The sequence below is a fragment of the Lepidochelys kempii genome, chromosome 3 (genome assembly GCF_965140285.1).
Source record: "Lepidochelys kempii isolate rLepKem1 chromosome 3, rLepKem1.hap1, whole genome shotgun sequence".
Taxonomy (NCBI): Eukaryota; Metazoa; Chordata; order Testudines; family Cheloniidae; genus Lepidochelys; species Lepidochelys kempii.
In genome coordinates this window covers 100,984,651-101,010,581 of record NC_136382.1, presented here as the reverse complement: position 1 = coordinate 101,010,581, position 25,931 = coordinate 100,984,651, and the positions used below count along the sequence as shown (strand labels likewise).

The following is a 25,931-nucleotide window of genomic DNA, read 5'->3' as shown; positions in this document are numbered from 1 at the left end:
GAAGTTAGACCTAAATATTGCAGGCCAGAGAAGACTAAACTCTGCCTGTGGCACATCATAGAATAGGGGTACCAAGATGCATGAATGTCTGAGACCCCCTGCAATGACAGGGAAATGTTTATCTGGCTACTCCTCAGTTAAACCTGGCAAGTGACCTGCAGCCAAATGCTGCAGAGGAAAGTGGAAAAACCCCCAAGGTCGCTGCCAGTCTGACTTGTGGGAAAATTCCTTCCCTGCCCCACATATGGCAGTCAGTTATACCCTGAGCATGTGAGCAAGAACCAGCTAGCCCAGAACCTGAGAGAGTGTGCTTGGTGCCACCTCTGAGCACTTGCCCATCCTACATAGTGTCCTTTCTCCTGGTGTGGCATCTGTGATACTTCAGAGGAAGGCCACCACCCCTCCTGTGTTTCAGGCAGGAATGGAGGGGGAATCCCTTCCTGTCCCCTGCCAATGGCTGACTGAAGACTTGAAGAATGAGCTTTTAGGAACATAAGGCATAACCAGGAAGTGAGCCCTAGGGCTGCTGAGCCCTGCTCCCTCCCATCACAATCAACCCTGTCATAAAATTGCAATCATAAATTTGTACCGTTCTCTCTTAAAACTAATTAAGTTGTTTGCCTCACAATTCTTACTGGAAAAAGAAAAAGGAGTACTTGTAGCATTTTAGACTAACACACTTATTTGAGTTGCAACTCACGAAGCTTATGCTCAAATATGTTAGTCTCTAAGGTGCCACAAGTACTCCTTTTTCTTTTTGCGGATACAGACTAACACGGCTGCTACTCTGAAACAATTCTTAGGTTCTGGAATAGCCTCCCAGTTTCTCCTCTGATGGTGAAAAACCTCCTTTTTAATTTCCAGTCTGAGTGGCTCCAGAGCCAGTTTATACACATTTGTTCTTGTGCCGGTATTGTCCTTTAACTGAAATAGCTCTTCACCCTCTCTAGTGTTTATCCCCTGAAGTATTATAGAGAACAGTTCTATCCCATCTTACTTAGGGGTGCTGGGTGTACAGGTGCGGCAGCACCCCTCGGCTTAAAGTGGTTTCTGTCATATATACAGGTTTTACAGTTCAATAGCTTTCAGCAACCCCCCTCTCACCTCCCCCAACACTATAAAAACTGTTCGAGCTTCACTGCTCTTACCCTTCTTTTTGTGAAATTAAATAAGCTGAGCTCTTCCAATGCATTGTACAATGGTGGTAATTCTTTATCTCTGTTGGAAATGCCTTTCCTGATACAGCCAAGTAGCCTATTTTGTGTGTGTGTTTGTGTGGTGTGTGTTTTTTTTTTTTTTTTTTTTAACCGCTCAATCACGTTGGTGTGGCTCATAGTCATACTACGATTGACCAACACACAGAGGTTTCTCTCCTCTGTCACTTCCAACTGATGAGCCCCCAGCTTGTAGCAGAAATTTAGATAATTAGACCCTAAATGCATGATCTTGCATTTTGTAGTATTGAATTTCATCGCATTTCTGTTACTCCAATCTTCAAGGTCGTCCAGATCTTCTTGTATGATAATCCAGTCCTCTTCTGTATTGATGTCTCCCAACTTTGTATCATTAGTCGGTTTCTTTAGTACACTCCTTTTTGTGCCAAGGTCATTAATAGAAATATTGAATAAAACTGGCTCTAAGACAGGTCCTTGAGGAACTCTGCTAGTAGTCTCCCTACAGTCCAATAGTTCATCTTTCCGCACAACCCACTGGCTTTGCTCTTTTAAGCAGTTTCTTATCCACCTTCCAATTCTTGTACTAATCCTCATCTTCTCTAATTTAACAAATAGTTTCCCATGTGGTACTGTGTCAAAAGTTTTACCCAAGTCCAGCTATATTAGATCTATTGCATTTCCCTTAAAAATCCGTTATTTTTTCAAAGAATGAAGAGTGGCTTGGTCTTTCAGAGGCTGGCAGACAATTTTTCTTCAGTGGCCTGGTATCTTACTGGAAAAAGCAGTTGTCATGTATATCTCGGACGTAGGGTTTGTCTACACTGCCCACCGGATCAGCGGGGGTTGACTTATAAATCGACCGCTGAGCACTCTCCTGTCGACTCCGGTACTCCACCAGAACTCTCGCGGAATCGACAGCAGAGCGTCAGCTGTTGACTTACCTCAGTGAAGACCCCGTGGTAAGTAGATGGAAGCATGTCGACTTCAGCTACACTGTTAATGTAGCTGCAGTTGCATATCTTAGATCAACCCCACATGGTAGTGTAGACAAGCCTATAGAGACCTCATTTTCTGGAATTTTCAGCCAAACAGCAGGAGGATTGGGACTAGTCCTTTCAGCTGAAAAAACTTAATGTCTGTACTGTATGGAAGATCTTTATTTTTGTGGCTGTCCCTTTGCTAGAATAATTTAGGATCTGGGATGGATCTATCAGATTCTAGGTAGTGCCACTTTGGGAATTGGAAGACCTGGTAAAACTCTGGGACTCTAGGTTAGTTCTTTCAGTGACTAGCCCTTATGGTTGGCACAACAAAGAACATTATAAATATTGTTCTAGTATTTTTGGTGGTTGCAAAAATCTTATCTAGTAGCCGAAGCTATTATATGTCCTTTTCAGTCCTCTTTCCTTTGAACTGCATTGGTGCTTAGGGGCCTGGAGATATACGGTGTTTTTGTTCTTTTTTCCCCCCCTCTTGTTGTTCAGACCATATGGTACTAATGGAAAAAGTTCACGCTAGAGTGATTTTTTTTTTTTTTTTTTCAGTTTTTGTTTTGGTCTGGGCTGAAGAAGGGAGTAAAATCCCAGAGGGTATGAGATGTTGTGTATGGGAGTCTCTTTGTGGCTCAGCTATTTGGGAGAACTTGTTTGGAAAACCTCCAGCATGTATCTTTCTGTTTCCTTTATCTTAACATCTCAAAACTTCCTTTTTAAAAAATATTTCTTGTGCCTTTTACTCAGTTGTCAAGGAAGATGGTTTGTGTTTCTCTCTTTAAAGCTCACTCTTTCCTCTAAATGAGGAGCTATTTCTACTGACCTCAGTTTCTGTGCTGGAAAAGCAATTCCACAGGCAGCATTTATTTCTCAAGAGGATGTGGCTGGTCACATGATAAAATTATCTTTGGTGCTGACAGCCCTAAAGAATTGGTTGCTATGCAAAAACTCTGCTCGAGTTCTTAGCAATTAGTGCTTTTTTTAATTGAAAGGCTTTCCTCCTTTTCAATTGAGATAACATTGGTATTTGCTACCTGGATTTCTACTATGGTACAGTTACTTGGATGTAGCTTCTTGTTTGAATGTGTTCAACTGCTTCTAAGTAGTTGTCTATCTGCTTTCCTTTTTTGTATAGTTACTGAAGTCCATTTGCCTATACGGGTATCGAAGGCTGTTTGTTTGAGGAACCAATCAGGTAAGAAAATACCTTTCCTCAAGTTCTGTTGTACAAGCCTAGACATTCAAACTGTGCATTTTGGTTTTTGTTTGTTTGTAGTGGAAGGAGAATACTATGTAAAAGAGTTCCTAGACAACACTGATTTAGTATTACAGGAATTCAACTTGTGAGGAGGCAGCAAGCTCCTTAGAAGGAGGAATGAGAGCTGGCAAACCCCGCATAATAGGGAATAATCTCACAGCAACTTTTTTGCTTTTGTTTGTTTTCCCCTGTCAGACAAGGAAAAGCACATCCTGGAATCTGGACTAGTATAGTATAACTGGGGGAAAAGCCTAATTTCCTAGATAGTCCTCAAAAGAAGCTATAAAATGTATTAAATTCTGGATTTTTTTTGGGCATGTCTTTTGATTTATCTAGCTTCCATCTCACTGCCTATATATTAACCATTAGAAATCCATTACAACCACAGTATTTATTTTCTCCAAATAGTTATTCTTGTATCTAATTTTATACTATGCTATCGGAGGACGATAAACATTTTGTGGTCAAATTTACTTAGCAATGAGGGGAAAAATGAAAGAATATTCGTGTGTGGCAAAGTGTGTTGTAAATGCAAATATGCTGCTTCCCTGTTTCTATTCACAGCTGATGGTTTTTGGTGCTCTTCTCCTAGTTTCATGTTAGATGTGAGATGTTCAAGGAAAACTTCAAGGCTGGCAAGCAGATACTTTCTGAATAACGTTATGAAGCATAAAAAATGCATCATTGCAGGAAACAAAGGGAGCTTGCATTCTAACCTTTGGCTCCATACTCTACAGTATTATGGCTAAGTGCTGCACCAGACATTTGAGTCAACCTAGCAATGTATGATCAATAAGCTGCTGTTTTGTTTCCTGTAGATAGTTTTATATCCTCTTATTTGTGTAAGCTGTTTTAAACATTTTTAACTCTGTTTATAAAGCACAGTAAAGAAATGATAGAATACCCTTTACAAGGTTGCTCCAGCTGCAGTAACTGTTGACTTAAATATTTACACAAATGCATTATAAAAGTTTAGTATTGGCTTGCATGTATAAATCTGCCCTTTCCTCATACTTGTGCCTGACTGCACTCATTCCCAGTGACATCAGGCTTTTTTTAATTTCCCAGAATTGCTTGCAGTTAGTTATTAAAAATAAATAGCTTGGGCACATATCAAATGATAGGCAAAAATAAGAAATACTTCTTTATGGCAGATTAATTGTAATAGCCTTTAAAGTACAATGTTTTATCTTATTCCAAGAATATAAAGACTGAATGCTGAAGTAGTTATGTAGCTAGGTTTCAAAATATGATGAATGTTGTTTGTTTTTTACAAATTCTATATCCATTTTTGAATTGTGAATACAGTACTGGGGTGATTGTCTTTTGGTCAGAAGTAATGTAATATTTATTTAATTTCAAAAATGAGAATGGCATTACAAGAGTTTTCGATAGTAGATGTAGCTAATTTACTGTAATAAGCTGTTTTTCTTCCTCAGTTTGAAGAAAAAGGGAGATTTGATTTGTACTTCATTTCCCTTTTCTCATCCTGTAAATGAAGCAACTATGAATTAAAGCAACCTAAATCGTATTTGAGTTGGAAATGTAAGAAAATTCTATGAGCAGATGTGTAGCAGAAACTCTTCAACAAAAATTGAAATTTCTGTTGGAAATTTGTTTGAGAAGTTTCAGAATGTTGCATGCATGAGTTCTGCGTCTTCAGCCTGTGGGAGCCCACAGTGCTTTATATATTGTCTATAAGAACGTGTTCATGCAAAGTATCATGCACTGGAAATCCTCTCTAGTGTTGCTCAGATTACAGCCAACTGGACAACTGTGCTAAACATTTTACACAACTATGGAGGAAGAGAATTTTTGGCTCAAGGGTCAGCAAAGGAAATCTGAGTAGGGCCATGGGGGATTTTTTGTTTTATGGGCATGCATGGGAGACTGACCTCTGTCTTTTAATCCAACAGATTTTCACCACACTTCAGATCATGTGTTATAGATAACTATCTGTGTGTGTGATGGTGCAAGGGCACTACCAACAAATTAATTCCAGCTCTGCTTTCCCCCTGTCCTTATTGTGAGGAATTGCTGCTGGTGAGAAGGCAGGGCTTGCCACAAAGGTCTGAAGGAATCTCAGAATGAAAAATATTTTTTGGTAACCAATTTTGATTTATGCTGGAAAATTTCTGTTGAGTCACCTCAGAGCTTTGTAATGTGGTATCTGTGGTAATTGGTGCTGCCAACAGAATGGTACTGGGATGATGATGATGATGATTCCCCAGGGTTTTTTAATGTTTTAGAAATATTTGAAATGCTTCTCTCCCTACATTTTCTCCCCCCTTTTCCCTTCTATCCCACTGAAATATTCAGTAGCACAAAAGCATGATAATGTTGGTATGAGACTGTTAAACATGCAGTAATGAGTGCCAAATGGCAGTGTGTGGAGTTGCTCTAGCCTTTCACCTCTGGAGACCCAAATTCACATGCTTGCTAAAGTCACAAGCTTAGTGTGTATTCAGTTTTTATATTGACTAGATTTCAGTTTCTTTGGCTATCATTGACTGAGCGGTACTACATCATTTTTCTTCTAATCACAATCAGACACATTTCAAGTTGACATCTGATCTTCAGTCCTGCAAAATTGAAGGGAAGAAAAAAAAAAAAAAACTACCCTCAAAACACATCTATTGCTGAAGGACTACATGATTATATAGTCTTTATTCTCATCCTTTTGCTCCATAACTACTCCTGTTCTTATCTCAACTTTGTCTGTATGCTGTTTGGGTCAGAGACTCTGCTTCCTCCCCTTTTTTATTTTCTTTTTGAGCTCCTCTGAGGGTGTGGTTCTTCAGTTTAATTGTCACTAAGGTGCCCAGGTCGTAGTGGCTGGCAAGAAAACATAATGCCAAAAACTGGGGTACAGAAGGTCTGTGTACATCTAACGTCTGTGGGGGAGAGTTTTAGTGGCTCCCTCCTTTCCTTCCCATGGCTCTGTCATATATGCACTGTATGTATTAAAATTATTATTCTGTGACTCCTTACAAAAACATAGTGTTTATATTTGGTTCTAAGGTACAGCTCTCAGCCTCTTGTAAAGTGTCTCCTATGGTAGTAATAAGAGATGGAGGGTCATTTCAGAATTAATAACTATAGTTGCTGATTTTTAAAATTTGAAGATGGGTGTAGAAAACACTATTTGCTGACAGACGAAATTTATAGGGATCCTCATGACACAGGTTCAGTTCAACAAATATTGTTTATAGATTTCAAGGGTTAAAAATAAGAGCTGTTGTATAGATGAGTTTCTAAGGCTATGTCTACACTACACAGCTTTTAGGGACGTGGCTGTGTTGCTACAGCCGTGCCACCTAAAAGTCATGCAGTGTAGCTGCTGTTAAATTTCTACCCCCAACGAGTGGTATTTGCATTGTCGGCAGGAGAGCGCTCCTGCCAGCAAAGCACTGTTCATACCCACACTTGTTGCGGCAAAACTTTTTTCTTTCACGGGGGCTGGGTGAATACCTCTGAAAGACAAGTTTTGTCGTTCAATTGCCAGTGTAGCCATAGCCTAAATGGAAGGGAACAGGATTATTTCTTAATCTTCACCTTGATCATAACCTTGTACAGGTAGCTATAGTATTTTCATTTAAAGCTTGTCTAGGATTCCACTTCTAAACCCACTTGTTGAATGGTAAGTACTGAAGAACCCTTTGTTGGAGGTTCTTCTGACTGCCAGGCTTGCATCAAGAGTTTACATAAGGAGTATCCTATGTGACTGAGGCAGTGGAAACTTTAGAAAGTGAACTATTGGGAGAGGAGAGATGGGTTCTTAACTGAAAAGGAACAGTTACTAAATCAATTTGTCCTACCAAGAGTGAACTCCAAAAGATGGGGAGGGGAAAGAAAAGACTGATCAGGGTCTTCCCAAAATTACGTAACTTGTGAGATTCTGCAGTATCATCGGTTATTATGCAAATTCAGTCATTGCATACGTTTACTATCTGAGTCCCTCTAATTCCAAAAGCATGTTAGTTTTGCTTTATCCTTTGTGGGGTCTTAAGCTGACTTTGCTGAGTGTGTGTGTTTCATTCAGCAACTAAAATCTGTGTCAAAACTTATGTGTATGTGTCATTACACAAAGTAAAACTATTTCCCTCCCTCCCGCCCCGCCCCCCCACTGTTCCTCACATGTTCTTGTCCACTGCTGGAAATGGCCCACCTTGATTATCACTACAAAAGGTTTTTTCCTCTCCTACTGGTAATAGCTCACCTTACCTGATCAGTTTCAGAGTAGCAGCCGTGTTAGTCTGTAGTCGCAAAAAGAAAAGGAGTAATTGTGGCACCTTAGAGATGAACAAATTTATTTGAGCATAAGCTTTCATGAGCAACAGCTCACTTCATCGAAAGCTTATGCTCAAATTAGTTAGTCTCTAAGGTGCCACAAGTACTCCTTTTCTTTCTCCTTACCGGGTGTATGGCAATACCCATTGATTCATGTTCTGTGTATAGAAAATCTCCCCATTGTATTTTCCACTGCATGCATCTGATGAAGTGAGCTGAAGCTCACGAAGGCTTTTGCTCAAATAAATTTGTTTAGTCTCTAAGGTGCCACAAGTCCTCCTTTTCTTTTTTGCGGATACAGACTAACACGGCTGCTACTCTGAAACTTACTAGATGACTCAAGTCTTACTTCCTCATGTTTTGCTGCAGATCAAAGTACTACTTTTTTTCTCCAAGTTACAGGATGGTTTTGGCAGTGAGGAATACAGCAATGACAGTTCTATAGTTACAATTTAATATGGATTCCATTTCAGAAAAAAGTTGTTTGGCATTCAGAGTTCAATATGTCAGCAAGTTCTATACTCTTTTAAAACAAAAGACCGATGACTTCTCTGCTGCTGTGGAAACTAGTTGCCAAATGAGAGCCTTTTAAAATTAGAAAGCATGGCATTTGACTGAAAATTGTCTTGACTTTTCTGATTCATTGTCTTATGTAGGGAGACCGTTTCTGTTGCTTGACACCTATTCATAACATTTGAGTTTCCATTTTCTTTCTCCTAGCGTATTAGGCAAGAAAATCAATTGACTGTTGAAATTTGGTGCTCTTCTTGGGTCACTCAGCTCGTGTCTGAGGCCGCGCAAAGCAGCTTTTTTTAATCTTCCCAAACCATAACCTTTGTTGAAACTCTAGTGTTGGCGTGGATTTTTTTCAGAAATAATAGTGTCCATCTACTTTCTCTATTTTTGAAAAGTTAGTCTTGTAGGTTGTTCTGTTTTATTTTCAGCTTTCTTAATATTCAAAACTTGTAATACTTCTGTCTTATGGGTAAGGTATGACTCTGGACTACAGAAATTAAACTGTCCTAATTTTGGGGCTGAATTTGTAAAAAGTACCCATATGAGGATTCTACTATGAAGCAAGTTAAGTCAGTATGGAATTTTCAAAGAAGGTGATTTGGGTCTGAGTTAATCTGTGATTGGTGAAGAACTGATGCTAGCAAGTGTTCTGGGTTTTGTGGTTGGCATCTGTAGTCTGTTTTCAGAACTGCTTTGAGGTATATCCCAAGTTCCTCCGTAGCCTGAACTTGCCACAACCACTGTTATAGTTGAGATCTGCTCTCCAGGGTATCCTGGGGAATGCGCATTTGAAAAGTTCTAGCTTGAACTTAGAGGAAGATCTTAGCTCTGACTTCAGTGGATACTATGATAGTTTTACACGGAGGATATCTGGCTGTTCTGGGCCATTCTGTAAAGCAGCTTGTGTGCAGATGAATCAATATTTAGCATTGTGAGATATGGCAGCAAGCGTACCTCTCAACCTGCCAGGGCCCAGATGTGGAATGCAATCATAACAAGTACCTAGAGTGAAGGACGTAACAATAATTCATGTACAAAACTAAAAATGCTGTGGGTTTTGGTTCCGTTCTTCAGACATGTGAAACCCCTTCACAGGAGAGGGCTGAATTCTATGTGTAAGTATGGTCCATGATTTGGGTCGTAAATGCAGAACTGTATTCACCCCAAAATGCACAGTGGAATGCCCTCTGATATCTGGAGGCTTGCACAGAAATCAAGATGAGAATATGCTTCGTTCCTACACAACGGTAACTTAGTTATTTGTTGACTTGTCATATTCAGCATTAATCAATGAGAATCTGCTCCTCTTTGTCACCCCAATCTCTGCCCTCTTTCTTTTTTTATCCTCCTTTGTTTTTCTGTGTTCCCTGTTTTTGTGAGTCTGCTCTGTTTTTTTCTTTGCATTTCATAACCTAGAGTAACTGCCAACCTATATGCTTCACTCTGACCACCTACCCTGATTCATCCACCAATGTATCTAATTAAATAATATTAACATTAAATTCCAGTGATATCTTCAGAGTTGATGCTCCAGTCAGATTAATAGATGACAGTGGTGTTTTGCCCTTTTGTTTCAGACTGTTTGCATGTTCTGGCAGATGTCACTGCATTGGTTACTTTTGGAGTGTTGTCTGCTGCTCTGAGGTCTAGAAACTTACTACTTTTTAAAAATAAAAAACACTATTGAGGTCTAATCATCTGTAGTAATCTGGTAAGGCAGAAGCAGAAATTCTCATGGCTTGGTATGTCCACATCACTCCAGATTTTTTTTGTAAAGCTATGGCTAGTTCTCACCTCTTCCCCCTCACCAACATCCATAGCAACTATTGCTAAAATATCAAGAACCATGCTGCTTATTTTGATGCGTGTCTGGTGTTGTCAAGCAGTTCAGTTTAGAAATGACTGCCTTATCTATGGGTAAACACATACATACATTGTAAAAAGAATTTCCTGCACATTTTAAGTCAAGTAACACTTGCCTAGACTTGGGAATCCAGGAGTTAACTGCCTATCATCATTTCTGGTTTCTTGTACTTTGGCCTAATGTTGTGCAATCTAGAGCCCACTTTAGTTTGTTACAGCAGTGCAAAAAGTGACTGAGATGCCATATTTGCAGTTTCCCTGGAATTCTTTGTCTGTGGGGTATAAATTGGAACACACCAAAACAAAAGATTCAACATCTGGGAACAACATAGGTTTTTAATCTATAGAGCTGTCTGGGAGCCTGTTGAGAGCTTAAGTGGATGGGTTAAGTGGGGAAGCATCAGTTTCTGTTTGAAGCTTTCTTTCTGCAGTTGCTCTGCAAAAGGACATCACCCTTTTCCTTAGGGTATGTCTACACTACGGAATAAGGTCGAATTTATAGAAGTCGTTTTTTAGAAATCTGTTTTATATATTTGTGTGTGTCTCCCCACAGAAAATGCTCTAAGTGCATTAAGTGCATTAACTCGGCGGAGTGCTTCCACAGTACCTTGGCTAGAGTCGACTTTCAGAGCGTTGCACTGTGGGTAGCTATCCCACAGTACCCGCAGTCTCCGCTGCCCATTGGAATTCTGGGTTGAGATCCCAATGCCTGATGGGGCTAAAACATTGTCGCGGGTGGTTCTGGGTACATATCGTCAGGCCCCCGTTCCCTCCCTCCTCCGTGAAAGCAAGGGCAGACAATCGTTTCGCGCCTTTTTTCCTGAGTTACCTGTGCAGACGCCATACCACTGCAAGCATGGAGCCCGCTCAGGTTACCGTCACCGTATGTCTCCTGGGTGCTGGCAGATGCGGTACTGCATTGCTACACAGTAGCTGCAACCCCTTGCCTTGTGGCAGCAGACGGTACAGTATGACTGGTAGCCGTCATCGTCATGTCCGAGGTGCTCCTGGCCACATTGGCCACGAGTGCCTGGGCAGACATGGGTGCAGGGACTAAATTTGGAGTAACTTGATCAGGTCATTCTCTTTAGTCCTGCAGTCAGTCCTATTGAACCGTCTTATGGTGAGCAGGCAGGCGATACGGATTGCTAGCAGTCCTATTGCACCATCTTCTGCCGAGCAGCCATGAGATGTGGATGGCATGCAGTCCTTCTGCACCGTCTGCTGCCAGCCTAAGATGTAAAAGATAGATGGAGTGGATCAAAACAAGAAATAGCCCAGATTTGTGTTGTACTCATTTGCCTCCTCCGCGTCTAAGGGACTCATTCCTCTAGGTCACACTGCAGTCACTCACAGAGATGGTGCAGCGAGGTAAATCTAGCCATGTATCAATCAGAGGCCAGGCTAACCACCTTGTTCCAGTAAGAACAATAACTTAGGTGCACCATTTCTTATTGGAACCCTCCGTGAAGTCCTGCCTGAAATACTCCTTGATGTAAAGCCACTCCCTTTGTTGATTTTTAGCTCCTGAAGCCAACCCTGTAAGCCATGTCATCTGTCGCCCCTCCCTCCGTCAGAGCAACGGCAGACAATCGTTCCGCGCCTTTTCTCTGTGCGGACGCCATACCAAGGCAAGCATGGAGGCTGCTCAGCTCACTTTGGAGCACACATTAGGAGCACATTAAACACCACACGCGTTATCCAGCAGTATATGCAGCACCAGAACCTGGCAAAGCAATACCGGGCGAGGAGGTGACGTCAGCGCGGTCACGTGAGTGATCAGGACATAGACACAGATTTCTCTGAAAGCATGGGCCCTGCCAATGCATGCATCATGGTGCTAATGGGGCAGGTTCATGCTGTGGAACGCCGATTCTGGGCTCGGGAAACAAGCACAGACTGGTGGGACCTCATAGTGTTGCAGGTCTGGGACGATTCCCAGTGGCTGCGAAACTCTCGCATGCGTAAGGGCACTTTCATGGAACTTTGTGACTTGCTTTCCCCTGACCTGAAGCGCATGAATACCAAGATGAGAGCAGCCCTCACAGTTGAGAAGCAAGTGGCGATAGCCCTGTGGAAGCTTGCAACGCCAGACAGTTACCGGTCAGTTGGGAATCAATTTGGAGTGGGCAAATCTACTGTTGGGGCTGCTGTGATGCAAGTAGCCCACGCAATCAAAGATCTGCTGATACCAAGGGTAGTGACCCTGGGAAATGTGCAGGTCCTAGTGGATGGCTTTGCTGCAATGGGATTCCCTAACTGTGGTGGGGCCATAGACGGAACTCATATCCCTATCTTGGCACCGGAGCACCAAGCCGCTGAGTACATAAACCGCAAGGGGTACTTTTCAATAGTGCTGCAAGCTCTGGTGGATCACAAGGGACGTTTCACCAACATCAACGTGGGATGGCCGGGAAAGGTACATGACGCTCGCATCTTCAGGAACTCTGGTCTGTTTCAAAAGCTGCAGGAAGGGACTTTATTCCCAGACCAGAAAATAACTGTTGGGGATGTTGAAATGCCTATATATATCCTTGGGGACCCAGCCTACCCCTTAATGCCATGGCTCATGAAGCCGTACACAGGCAGCTTGGACAGTAGTCAGGAGCTGTTCAACTACAGGCTGAGCAAGTGCAGAATGGTGGTAGAATGTGCATTTGGACGTTTAAAGGCGCGCTGGCGCAGTTTACTGACTCGCTTAGACCTCAGCGAAACCAATATTCCCACTGTTATTACTGCTTGCTGTGTGCTCCACAATATCTGTGAGAGTAAGGGGGAGACGTTTATGGCGGGGTGGGAGGTTGAGGCAAATCGCCTGGCTGCTGGTTACGTGCAGCCAGACACCAGGGCGGTTAGAAGAGCACAGGAGGGCGCGGTACACATCAGAGAAGCTTTGAAAACCAGTTTCATGACTGGCCAGGCTACGGTGTAAAAGTTCTGTTTGTTTCTCCTTGACGAAACCCCCCGCCCCTTGGTTCACTCTACTTCCCTGTAAGCTAACCACCCTCCCCTCCTCCCTTCGATCATCGCTTGCAGAGGCAATAAAGTCATTGTTGCATCACATTCATGCATTCTTTATTCATTCATCACACAAATAGGGGGATGACTACCAAGGTAGCCCAGGAGGAGTGGTGGAGGAGGGAAGGAAAATGCCACACAGCACTTTAAGCACAGCACTTTAAAAGTTTACAACTTTAAAATTTATTGAATGCCAGCCTTCTTTTTTTGGGCAATCCTCTATGGTGGAGTGGCTGGTTGGCCGGTGGCCCCCCACCGCATTCTTGGGCGTCTGGGTGTGGAGGCTATGGAACTTGGGGAGGAGGGCGGTTGGTTATACAGGGGCTGTAGTGGCAGTCTGTGCTCCAGCTGCCTTTGCTGCAGCTCAACCATACACTGGAGCATACTGGTTTGGTCCTGCAGCAGCCTCAGCATTGAATCCTGCCTCCTCTCATCACGCTGCTGCCACATTTGAGCTTCAGCCCTCTCTTCAGCCTGCCACCTCTCCTCCCGGTCATTTTGTGCTTTCCTGCAGTCTGACATTATTTGCCTCCACGCATTCGTCTGTGCTCTGTCAGTGCGGGAGGACAGCATGAGCTTGGAGAACATTTCATCTTGAGTGCGTGTCTTTTTCCTTCTAATCTTCACTAGCCTCTGGGAAGGAGAAGATCCTGTGATCATTGAAGCACATGCAGCTGATGGAGGGAAAAAAAAAAAGGGACAGCGGTATTTAAAAAGACACATTTTATAAAACAGTGGTTACACTCTTTCAGGGTAAACCTTGCTGTTAACATTACATACATAGCACATGTGCTTTCGTTACAAGGTCGCATTTTGCCTCCCCCCTCCCCGTGGCTAACAGCCCAGCAGGAACGGGCTCCTCTGAGTGTCCTCTGAAGAAAAGCACTCTATTTCAACCAGGTGACCATGAATTATCTCTCTCTCCTGAGGATAACACAGAGATAAAGAATGGATGTTGTTTGAACGCCAGCAAACATACACTGCAATGCTTTGTTGTACAATGATTTCCCGAGTACGTGTTACTGGCCTGGAGTGGTAAAGTGTCCTACCATGAAGGACGCAATAAGGCTGCCCTCCCCAGAAACTTTTTGCAAAGGTTTTGGGAGTACATCCAGGAGAGCCGCGAATGCCAGGGCAAAGTAATCCTTTCACATGCTTGCTTTTAAACTATGTATAGTATTTTAAAAGGTACGCTCACCGGAGGTCCCTTCTCCACCTGCCGGGTCCAGGAAGCAGCCTTGGGTGGGTTCGGGGGTACTGGCTCCAGGTCCAGGGTGAGAAACAGTTCCTGGCTGTCGGGAAAACTGGTTTCTCCGCTTGATGATGATGAGGTTGTAGATAGCTCACAGCAAGCATCTTCTTCATCCCCAAAACCTGCTTCCGTATTGCCTCCATCTCCATTGAAGGAGTCAAACAACTCGGCTGGGGTAGTGGTGGCTGAACCCCCTAAAATGGCATGCAGCTCATCATAGAAGCGGCATGTTTGGGGCTCTGACCCAGAGCAGCTGTTCGCCTCTCTGGTTTTCTGGTAGGCTTGCCTCAGCTCCTTCAGTTTCACGTGGCACTGCTTCGGGTCCCTGTTATGGCCTCTGTCCTTCATGCCCTGGGAGATTTTCACAAAGGTTTTGGCATTTCGAAAACTGGAACGGAGTTCTGATAGCACGGATTCCTCTCCCCAAACAGCGATCAAATCCCGTACCTCCCGTTCGGTCCATGCTGGAGCTCTTTTGCGATTCTGGGACTCCATCATGGTCACCTGTGCTGATGAGCTCTGCATGGTCACCTGCAGCTTGCCACGCTGGCCAAACAGGAAATGAGATTCAAAAGTTCGTGGTTCTTTTCCTGTCTACCTGGCCAGTGCATCTGAGTTGAGAGTGCTGTCTGGAGCGGTCACAATGGAGCACTCTGGGATAGCTCCCGGAGGCCAATACTGTTGAATTGTGTCCACAGTACCCCAAATTTGAGCCGGCAAGGCCGATTTAAGCGCTAATCCACTTGTCAGGGGTGGAGTAAGGAAATCGATTTTAAGAGCCCTTTAAGTCGAAATAAAGGGCTTCATCGTGTGGACAGGTGCAGGTTTACATCGATTTAACGCTGCTAAATTCGACCTAAAGTCCTAGTGTAGACCAGGGCTTAGTAGCACAATCTTAACTCTCCAAAGGCAGCCAAGCAGTTCTTAGTTCAAGACTGAGCGTAAATTTAGATTAAAGCAGGCAAGGGTTGCTGAAGGGTAGAGAGAAACTACAGGTTCTTTGAGTTCAGGTGCATGTGAATCATACTACTGAGAGATCAGACTCCCCCACCCCCCTCTTGGAGCATCTGCTAGGGTTTGCACCTGTATTCCCTCAGGCTCTTGTGCTCCCCCTTCTAAGAGCATAAGGGGCAGAGTGACCCCAACAGCCAACCAGTTCTTTCTGACTCTTCTGTGAGAGAGTTGGAACTTTTCAGTGTCCCTCCTTCACTTTTAATTTGTTTAGATCAACCTATCCTAATCTAAAACTAATTATTATAGTTTTTGTTTTGCATATATACCTTTGTTTCTTTTGGCCTGTTGGCACAAAAAAGAAAAAAGACGGAGTAGGTTAATTGTAAGTAGTCAATAACTCAACTGGGCTGTCTGTGATATGCCTCAGCCTCAGTCCCTAGCTTTGGATCATGTCTGCTGTGGAAGAGTGATCCCTCTAGAAGACTGACATAACTGTTTATACTGCCTCAGGAACAATAATTTCACAGTGAAGTGTGTGATTTGCAAAGCTTTTAAAAAACACACACACAAGGCTAGAGAATCAAGACAAATTCTTTCTCACAGAAAAGACCTCGAGTGACTTCAGACACACAGCTTTGTGGGAACAGGAGACTTCTGTCCCCTCCTGTTCCAGTCATTCCTCCAGTGCTCCAGAGATGGCGATTATATTAAGAGACCTCCTAAATCACAACAGACTAGAATCCTGATAGAGCAGTCAGAGACCCTTGTTGCCTGTGGGAAGAAAAACAAACAATGCATGGGCCATTCAGCCCACTACTGTTCAATATCCCTGGTACCTACTAAGAAGAGGTCAGATAAGTGGATTCTAAAGGAGTTGTTATTAACACCAAAGCATGCCTCTCACTGGGAACCCTTGTAAATTTAACTGCAGCACTCTGTCATCTAGCGCCCTTGTCAATTTTATTGCTGCTGGCTGCTGCAGCATTATGGAAACTCGGTAATTCATCAGTACTGGTGCTCGCAGCCTCAAGTGCCTCATGAACAATGCCCTCAACTGTGGTTGCTGAGCAGTGAGAACATATTTCAACTAATTGCTCAGCAGCAGGGGATTCAGTACCAAAGATCTAATTCAGAAGAATTTGGCTTGTTCCTTGGTATTGTCATCTGGAGGTGCATTTGTATCCTCCCAGGAGATCAGGGCTACTCCAGAGCTCAAATCCCTATTCTGCAGACCTCTCCTGCTTCTTTCTACCCAAAATATCTGGTACAACAAGATGATAGAATACCTATAATGAAAATTACTGTGTGACTTCCTGCTTCCAAGACTGGTCCTATCCATTCCTAAGAAAGTTATTGCACCTCCTGAGGTAGTCCAGCTGTCAGAATTTTTCTTTCCTCTTCAACTGAGTCTAGGAGGGAGCCACCTTCAGTACCTAATAAATTCAAGATTCATAAAAATTCATCTTTGAGCTACTCAGGCTGAGAATTCACCCTATGATTCTCTGTTACCTCTGTAGATGGTAGTACCTTAGTATGCTATGTCCTATCTGTATGAATATCAGTCCTGACCATACTTGGATGCTTTGGCACAATCCAAATCAACAGTTCCCTCCTTCCTCTAAGGATGCAGATGCCCACAGACTATAGTCTCCTCAGAAATTCCCAAACTTGGAAACAAAACAGCTTCTGCCCAAGCGCTACAAAAAGGAGATTCAGAATGATCGTTCCCCAGAAGGGCAGTTGGTATCTCCTGTGCCCATGACAGTGTGCTTTTCAAGAGCTGTCAAACAAGATAGTAGAGACATTACAAATTCCTTTAGAACTTGTGTAAGAAAAAACACATAAATTATTTGATATCCTACAACTTTCTACCCAGAATAAATACCCATTAATGAGGCTATCCTTAAACTGGCAAAGGAATTGCAGGTGATACTATCTTCTATGCTGGTGACTTTCAAACAAGCAGATCAGAAATATAAAGTTCCTCCTAAAGGGTTCGAGTATTTTATACTACCCTGAATCCATCATTGTGAATGTAAAATCCAACAGTAATTACTAAAAGGCTTGGAGATCTGCACTAAAAGGGGGGGGGGGAAGGGAGGATGACTCCCTAACTTAAGGTTTTTTTTTTTAAAAAAAAAAACACTACTCCTGCCTCTCTTCAGGTTAGAATTTTCAACTATCAAGCAATGTTGGCCAAGTATAGTTACATTTAGTGTGACAGAGTTACCAGTTTTCAAGATAACTCTTTTCTCAATTCAGAGGAGAATTTACTTACTTATTCTCCTGAGGACTTGTTAATTGCTAAAGCCTCATAACAAGCAGCATATGATGCAGCGGATGCAGGAACATGTATGGCAATGAAGGGGAAATGGGTATTGTCATAAGGAGAGATTCTTGGCTGTCCGCATCAGGCCTACCTAAATAGGTTCAGAGTTTGGTACAGGACTTACCCTTTTGTAGGTCAGGATCTGTTTAGCTCCAAAACAGATGATACTTTACATTCTTTAAAAGGACTCATGAGCTACCTATCTTTAAGAATTTTGGGTCTCTAAGCTTCAGCTTTAAGAGAAAGTGGTGTAGACACCAAACTTTCACTAAATAAACGTGTCAATCTTATGCTTCTGGCTGCTTCTCCCATCAGAGATCCTTCTTTTTGAGCAGAGTAGGCAGAGACCAAGATTCCAGAGGAGGAACTCCTCAAATTTATCCATTATACTTCCTTTCCTTCTCTCCCCCACCCCCACAACCCTGCCTTTCTTTTTTTCATGGATACTTGGTTTGGAATAACTACAGACCAGTGGATTGTTCCAATCATTTAGGATTGTTAGGCCATACAGTTCCAGACCATTTCTCTTCCCCACCGTTCTTCCTAGTTCCTTTTCAGGACCATTCTCATGAGGATAGAATGCAATAACAGAGATTCATTGTTACAGTGATGTATAATAGGAGTAATTCCTTCCCAGTTCATGGAGAGAAGATTTTATTCTCCATATTTCCTGATTGTCTCTAACCTTCCTTTTTCAGATTCTTGACCTCGGATTACTCAGTGCACACATTAATTGCAATAAATTTCACATAACCCTCGCTTCCATCATACCTTTTATAGATCATATGAACTGGTTCAGTACGCTTGACTTGAAAGATGCATATTTTCATATACAGATTCATTGAGCACTCAAGAAGTTCATCTTGTCTCGCCAGACAAGTGCTCCCATTCAATCTGTCCATGGCACATTGAGTCTTCACGAAATGCCTATTGGTTGTTGCTGCCCATATTTGTCATCAGGGCATGCATGTATATCCCTACCTGGACATCTGGTTGATCTGGGGAACTTTGGAAGCTGAAGTCACAAACTCTCAGTTCAGATGGTCTTAAATCTTTTCTCTGAGTTGGGACTAATTGTCAATTTAAAGAAATCAAATCTAGTTTCGTGTCAAACTATCAAATTCATTGGATCTTTTCTGGATTCCAAAACAGCAGGTGCCTTTCTTCCTCAAGAGAGGTTTTTCAGCATCTGCCACTTAATTTCAGACCTGAAAGCTCATCCTCAAAATTCAGTGAGTCTTTCTATAACGGTTAGGCTGCATGACCTCTTGTACTTGTGTAACATCCTTCAGGAGTCTCAGAATCAGACTGCTTCAGTCTTGGATCAAATTGGCGTTCAGACAAATATCCCCTTTATGGGGGGGGAAAAAAGAATATGTACCCCTCAACTTAAGTTTCAGATGGAAACCAGGCCCTAGAAAATGGGAAAATGTATGTGCTTTATGTACAGAAAGAGAACTAAGTCGTCTTCTATGTGGGATAGAAGTGTGGGGGAGGGGAAAAACCACACCCTTAGACAAAATAGCTATGCTGAGGAAACCCCTGCTGTCGATGCCATTATGCTGACAGAGTGCTTTTGTCAACTTAACTAATATCATTCTGGGAGGTGGTGTAGCTGTTCCTGCAGAAGAATTCCTTCTGTTTTTAGGCTGTCTTTACTAGCAGACTCTGCTGGTATAGCTATACTGGCAAAGGCTCTGTAGCTTAGATAAGCCCTAAAGGTGTTTTTTGAGGAGTGTTAGTGCTCAGCTCGTATTAGCTTTAAACAGGAGGTGGGTACCTAAGGGCTTGTCTACACTGGCAATGTTAAAGCGCTGCCGCATGCTCTTAAAAAAACAAAAACAAAAAAAACGAGGGGCGTAGCTTCCAGCACTGGGAACATACTGTCTATACTGGCAAGTTACACCACTGAAACTTGCAGCACTCGAGGGTGTGTTTTTTCACACCCGAGTGAGAAAGTTGCAGCATTGTAAAGTGCCAGTGTAGACCATCACTAGCACTTCTGTGTGCCTTTTGAAAATCTTCCTTTAAATCATTACCTCCACACTAGTGACTCCTACTAGACTGTATTTTCCACTGTATGCATCCGATGAAGTGAGCTGTAGCTCACGAAAGCTTATGCTCAAATAAATCTGTTAGCCTCTAAGGTGCCACAAGTCCTCCTTTTCTTTATACTAGATCAAAGTAACGCTTTGACACTCGGAATGCTGTGAATGAGAGAGTTTAGATTAAAAGGTTTCAGAGTAACAGCCGTGTTAGTCTGTATTCGCAAAAAGAAAGGGAGTACTTATAGCACCTTAGACTAACCAATTTATTTGAGCATAAGCTTTCGTGAGCTACAGCTCACTTCATCGGATGCATACTGTGAAAAGTGTAGAAGGTCTTTTTATATACACATAAAGCATGAAAAAAATACCTCCTCCCACCCCACTCTCCTGCTGGTAATAGCTTATCTAAAGTGATCACTCTCCTTACAATGTGTATGATGATCAAGTTGGGCCATTTCCAGCACAAATCCAGGGTTTAACAAGAACGTCTTGGGGGGGGGGTAGGAAAAAACAAGGGGAAATAGGTTACCTTGCATAATGACTTATTTCCCCTTGTTTTTTCCTACCCCCCCCCCCAAGACGTTCTTGTTAAACCCTGGATTTGTGCTGGAAATGGCCCAACTTGATCATCATACACGTTGTAAGGAGAGTGATCACTTTAGATAAGCTATTACCAGCAGGAGAGTGGGGTGGGAGGAGGAATTTTTTTCATGCTTTGTGTGTGTATAAAAAGACCTTCTACACTTTCCACAGCATGCATCCGATGAAGTGAGCTGTAGCTCACGAAAGCTTATGCTCAAATAAATTGGTTAGTCTCGAAGGTGCCACAAGTACTCCTTTTCTTTTTTAGATTAAAACTCTTTTGTGTTCATAATTTAAGGAAAAGCTTAAGTAGTTCTGATAAACACTCAAAGTTTATATCCGTGTACAAGATATAGTCTTCCAGCGAGACTCTGTGGCACATACAGGAGAGAACTATGGACTTGTGTAAAATGCTTCTTTCAAAATCCTACTACTTCCAGAGGTGATTTAGTGTATGAAAAGTATACTCTAATATGTCTGGATTTCAGATTAAAGGATATTTTAGAAACATTCAAAGATACTTTTTTTTAATTTTGAGGGTGATGAACAATGTAGAACTGGAATACGAACATTACATACAGTTGGTTTGGTTTTAACTGTCAAATTATCCTTGATGGAACAATTAAAGATGTTTTCTCCCTGTTAGTTAAACTTTTGTTTTGTGATGCAGACTTTGAGGAAGCATATCTGCTGATTTCAAATATTAAATAATTATGTAGACTCTGGGATTTTGAACAGCATCTTCTGACAGTTTTGGAGGAGGAGGTGCTGGATGGATTTTTTTAAAATTTAGTATGCTGGTATGTGGCAATCCTTAAAATGTTCTGTAATGAAACCAGTCAGTTTGTCTGAAGATGGGTCTTGTTGTCTCCCCCTTTCATTCCACTATTGAAATCCAGGTTTTTGTTACTACAATGCTAAAGGAATTGAAGATTCCATCTGAAATGAAGTGGGACATTCTGTGTACTACTTCCAGTCTTCTCCTTTCTCCTATTAGCTTTGCAGCCTGGTATCGTTTTCTAGCTTTTCAAGCTAATGCCACCAACTTCAGTTTTAGTTAATTGGCTAGAGGGCCTGCTGATAATGAATTGTTGGCTCTATTTCCTCAGGAAAAAGTAATCGGATCTCCATTAATCTGGAATATGGTGTCTGGAATCTGGTCTCAAATGTGGGTCTTTCAGTTTGCAGCAAGGAAAGAGTAATGGCCTTGATTGTATATATAAAAATTACTTTTTGTCTTCCAAAAAAGTGGACTAACAGGACAAATCGTTGTTACACTGCAGAATAGAAATGAAGTTGTGCCAACAGAAAAGAGTTCAGTTGTTCAAGCAGCCTGAAGAGAGGGAGTCCTAAAGAGAGTCCCAAAACTATAGCATTTAACAGATGTATAAGGTATTTGGTATCTCTTAGGTTTGACGATAAAGGGATTTTTCTGTTGCGTTTAGAATAGTTATTCCCTCACAGTTCTGTACCCAGACTATAGTTTTAAAATATCAGACTTCCTAGCAACAAGTCTTCGTGAGTAATAACTGTGTTGGTTTTTGATGGGGCAGGTGCTGTTGCAATGCACTCTTTAAAGAAGAGGCATTCTGTTCTCTCAGTTGTAAAATACTAACTAGTGATATATTTGTCTGTGTATATTCTGGGCAGAATATTGGATCTGTCAAAGTATATGCAACAACCCTCTAGGGGCTGGCTTGGAAAGGTAAGCCACAATACAATAGCTCATAAAGATTCTCCTTTACCTCAAATTGTAGATCTCTGTTGGAAGCAAAGGTCCTGTGTTTTATTCCTAAAACCTGGTGTAACTTCACTAGGGACTGTCCAGTCTGTTTTTGTAGTTATGGATGACTTTTATAAAATTAGTTGTTGTAATCTGGATGGGCTAGGTAGTAACATAGTCACTTATTAGATGTCTGTTAATAGCAACAACAAAAAGTGTTCATGTTATTTCCTTGCCATTCAACCACTTCTTGTTTAATTTTAAAAATGTAGTGAAGTGCATATTTAGTGCATTGCACTGAAAAGTTGACAGACCACTATATCCTTGCAAATGACTTTGAATTAGAATTGTGCCTGTAATATGTAAATCCATGTTGCTGTAGTAGTCGTAGCTGAAGGAAGGTTTAGTCAGCTTGATGGCAGAGTGAAAATTAAGTAGTCTGACATTTACTACATAATCTTTTCAATAAGATTTATAATGCTTGTTCCTTTAGCAAGACTTCAGTTTAATTTTTTGGCAATTAATATCTAACCCTTCCTTTGCTGCTGATGTAATTCCACATTCAGAACCATGCAAGCCCTTTGGCCATGATGCTTGGCAGATTCAGGCACTGTTAATCACTACTAAATTGCTGCATTCGTTGTTGGAGCTTCTTTATTTGCCAGAAGTTTTGTCTTTGTGGCCTTGAGGTAATGGGTGGAGAACAGGCAGGAGGTGTTTGTCCTAGCCAACAGTCAGTTGTGAATCTATTTGCAATATTCCAATGGTAACCTAAACGTCTCTCATTGGTGTATGTTGATAGTTCTTTTCAGTTGTCTGTCAGCTTTATTAAAAATGTCATCATTGGAGTCTCTCTACCTAATGCCTCAGGTTGTAATGTATTAGATACAAAAAATAGTTTACTTTTTTCTAAGCTCTTTCAGGAAGGGTTCCCAAATATCCCTGGTGGTGACAGTTTGAGAGAAGCTGCTTTTTTGTTTTTAAAATGTTTAATAATAATAAAAAAGCTTAAATAACACCATACTCTTCATCTTACTACATGGCATTGTAAAGATTCCAAAATTCTTTGAATTAGCTTGCTTAATTGCTTCAAAATGGCTCTTTAATAATAATAAAAACCTATCTGTACAGTAGGCTAACCAGTTAATTGACATATGGCAATCTCTAAATATGTGAAGGAATTCTCATGGCATGCTAACAATGAACGGTGTTTGAAGTGTTCTGTTCAGAACCATAAGATCTACACATTTACTAGTGCTTTCATTTTTATACATTTGAAGGGTATTGCAAAATCTTAGAGAAAATGGCTTTTATATATACTGATGTACCTCACTGGCCACATGTGGGTTTTGTAACCCTGTGGTCTGACATGAGTTGTATAAGTGGATAGATGCTGTAAATTACTTTGCCCCTCTGTCAAGCAGTAGCCGGCAGATTTTTTGGGCCTTGCAGATATGTTTCCTGTTTGGAATAGAAATTGGTGAAGCAGTCGGGTATTTTTTTTCATATTTACAAAATGTACACATGTCCTGGTCCTTGACATAGGCTGCAAACTACATACAGGCAACCCTCACTAGTAGAAACTTCAGGCTTGGCATCTGCCATCACAAAGAAGCAGTTCTCTTGTGTTTTGCATTCCCCACTCTGAGAAGTGATTTGCACAGGCGTTTCCCATCTCTCAGCTGAGTGCCCTAGCCACTGGACTATGGGATATTCTGATTGGAGTGGGGGTCTCTGTTTCTTGTTGGAGCTGTTCTACTTCAACTAAATAATATTAATTGGGGCAGAGAGTGATAAACATTCCCTAGTCCATTGGCTAGGGTATTCACATGAAATGAGATCCTTGTTCAAATCCCTTTACATGAGGCAGAGGGGGAATTGAACTGGAGTCACCCACCTCCCTGTTGAGTACTCTTACCACTGAATTAAAGATTATAAGGGAGTTGTTTTGTAGACTGATAAGCTGCCTTACTTCAGGAGGGGAATTCCAGGCTGTGGATTGTAAACAGGTATGGGTGCCTCCTTGCAGCCTCCTACCAAACTCAGAATAGCATGGTTTAGGACATACACCTCTTTTTGACTACTTTGGGTAGCTCACAGCTTAGCATGCTGGCTTTTGTGAATCGCACTCAGTCGCTTGTCTCCCTATTCATTGTGTAGAGAGTGTAGCTGCCTAACTCAGGCTTTTTGGATCCTGTTTGTTGTTTCAGTGATTTCCTGAGGATGCATCCGATGAAGTGAGCTGTAGCGAACGAAAGCTTGTGCTCAAATTGGTTAGTCTCTAAGGTGCCACAAGTACTCCTTTTTGTGAATACAGACTAATACGGCTGTTACTCTGAAACCTGTAATAACTACAAGCATTATCTATGGATCAAGAAAATGACTTCTCTCCCACCAGAGAGAGGGTCCTCTGAATGGGCCTATTCTTGGAAAGTAAGTTCTGAAAAGTACTGGAGATCCTTTATCTCCTTGGACTGAAAAGATGTAACTGATTAAAACGTACATCCTGTTAAGACACAAGATGCTGATGGTGAATTCCCCATTCTCTGCCTTAGAGGATTTTAAAGGTAATACGGGCAGAATGAGCAGAGAAAAAGGCAAAAGGGCAAATCCCCACAGAGCTTAATGGAAATCTTCCTCTTGCTTGGAGAGTCCTAAATCCCACAAGCACTTCAACACAGAAACTGAATACCTTGTTTAGGGCTTTTGACACTTCTAAGTGAAGGTAAGGGGCACAAGGGGAGAAATAACTGACCCCAGTTAAAAGCTCAAAGATATCAAGAAGGTGGTAGTCTTCTTCTAACTTGGATTGAAAGAGAAGTGATAAAGGAAGCCCAGGTAGCTACTGAAGGCAAAACACTCACTCTCTTCAAAAGGCTTGGTGGTCATACAGATTTCTGTGGTACAAAGTAGCATTCTGGGAACTGCGGAGTTCTTCTTTTCCTTAGACAAATTTCTTCAATGATCCAAAAGAGTAAGGAACCAATCCCACCGTAAAGAAATTTTTCAATTTCTGGTCAAAAAGCTAGGAATAACCTTGGTGTATTGTTCTCTGCGAGGCTCCCTGATGTCCTAATCACAGGACTTTTCCAATGAAGTTGAACAAGATTCCAGAAAAGTTAGAAATAAACTGGATTTCAATATTCTGGCAGGTGACTCTATATGCAGTACTTCTAGAGAACAGACTTAATGGTGTTTAAAAGTTATTTACTAATTTCTAGTGCAGATAGCTATAGCATCTAGGTGCTTTAATTAGAGAAAATGCAAAACAAGAATACAAGTGAATTGTATCCTGAAAGGTACTATACTCAAGTTCTGGACTGTTAAGGCTATCAAATTCCAAAGACTGGGTGATCTCCGCAACTGAGATCTGTTCTGTTTCTCACATGGCCTCCTAGTTTCAAGATAATGTTAAAACACTCTGCTCTTCTCCTTTTAGCCCATCAGCCTGAACTTTTTCCTAGACTTTCGTATAAAGGAGTCTTCCTAATAGCAAAAATGTATACTAGAGTGGGGAAACTGACAGCTCTTGTGCAAGCCTTCCTTTTAATCTTGTATGAAGACAAGAGAATACCGTATACAGTCCTGGGAATTTCTCTGAGGTGGTTGTCATTAGTTACAACCAGGAGATCTTGTTTCCTCCATCTTTGGAGAAGTGAAGACATCTTCACAATCTCTAGATGTGTTTATGGTGATCAAGTTTTACCTATCTTGATCAAAATCCTTTTTAGGAAAAATGTCATTTTTGACTTCCCCCCCCCCCTACTTCAATTAACCTATACATGATCTGAATCGTGGCAAACCACTCCTAAATTTGAGACTTTTAGGACTTTAAGTTGCTTTGCCTTTTAGCCATAAGATTCTACTTTGACCCATATCTCTGCCCAGTTCAGTCCTACCACAACAATTGGCTTTTCTGTTAGGTTTACTC

General features: G+C 41.7%; 1 protein-coding gene across 20 annotated transcripts in view; it reads left to right on the top strand.

The window, feature by feature from the left end:
* EPB41L2 (erythrocyte membrane protein band 4.1 like 2) overlaps window positions 1–25,931 on the top strand; it is a 248,946-nt gene that overhangs the window by 21,757 nt on the left and 201,258 nt on the right. For 17 of the 20 annotated variants that reach the window (XM_073337316.1, XM_073337314.1, XM_073337315.1 and 14 more), the window contains exon 2: window positions 3,303–3,362. The exons of 1 other annotated variant lie outside the window; for it this stretch is intronic. The gene's annotated coding sequence lies outside the window, so the exon portion shown is untranslated. Of the gene's footprint in view, window positions 1–1,610; window positions 2,135–3,302; window positions 3,363–3,989; window positions 4,209–25,931 lie in introns of those variants that run through there. 2 more of the 20 variants (XM_073337298.1, XM_073337297.2) reach the window with 2 other exon arrangements.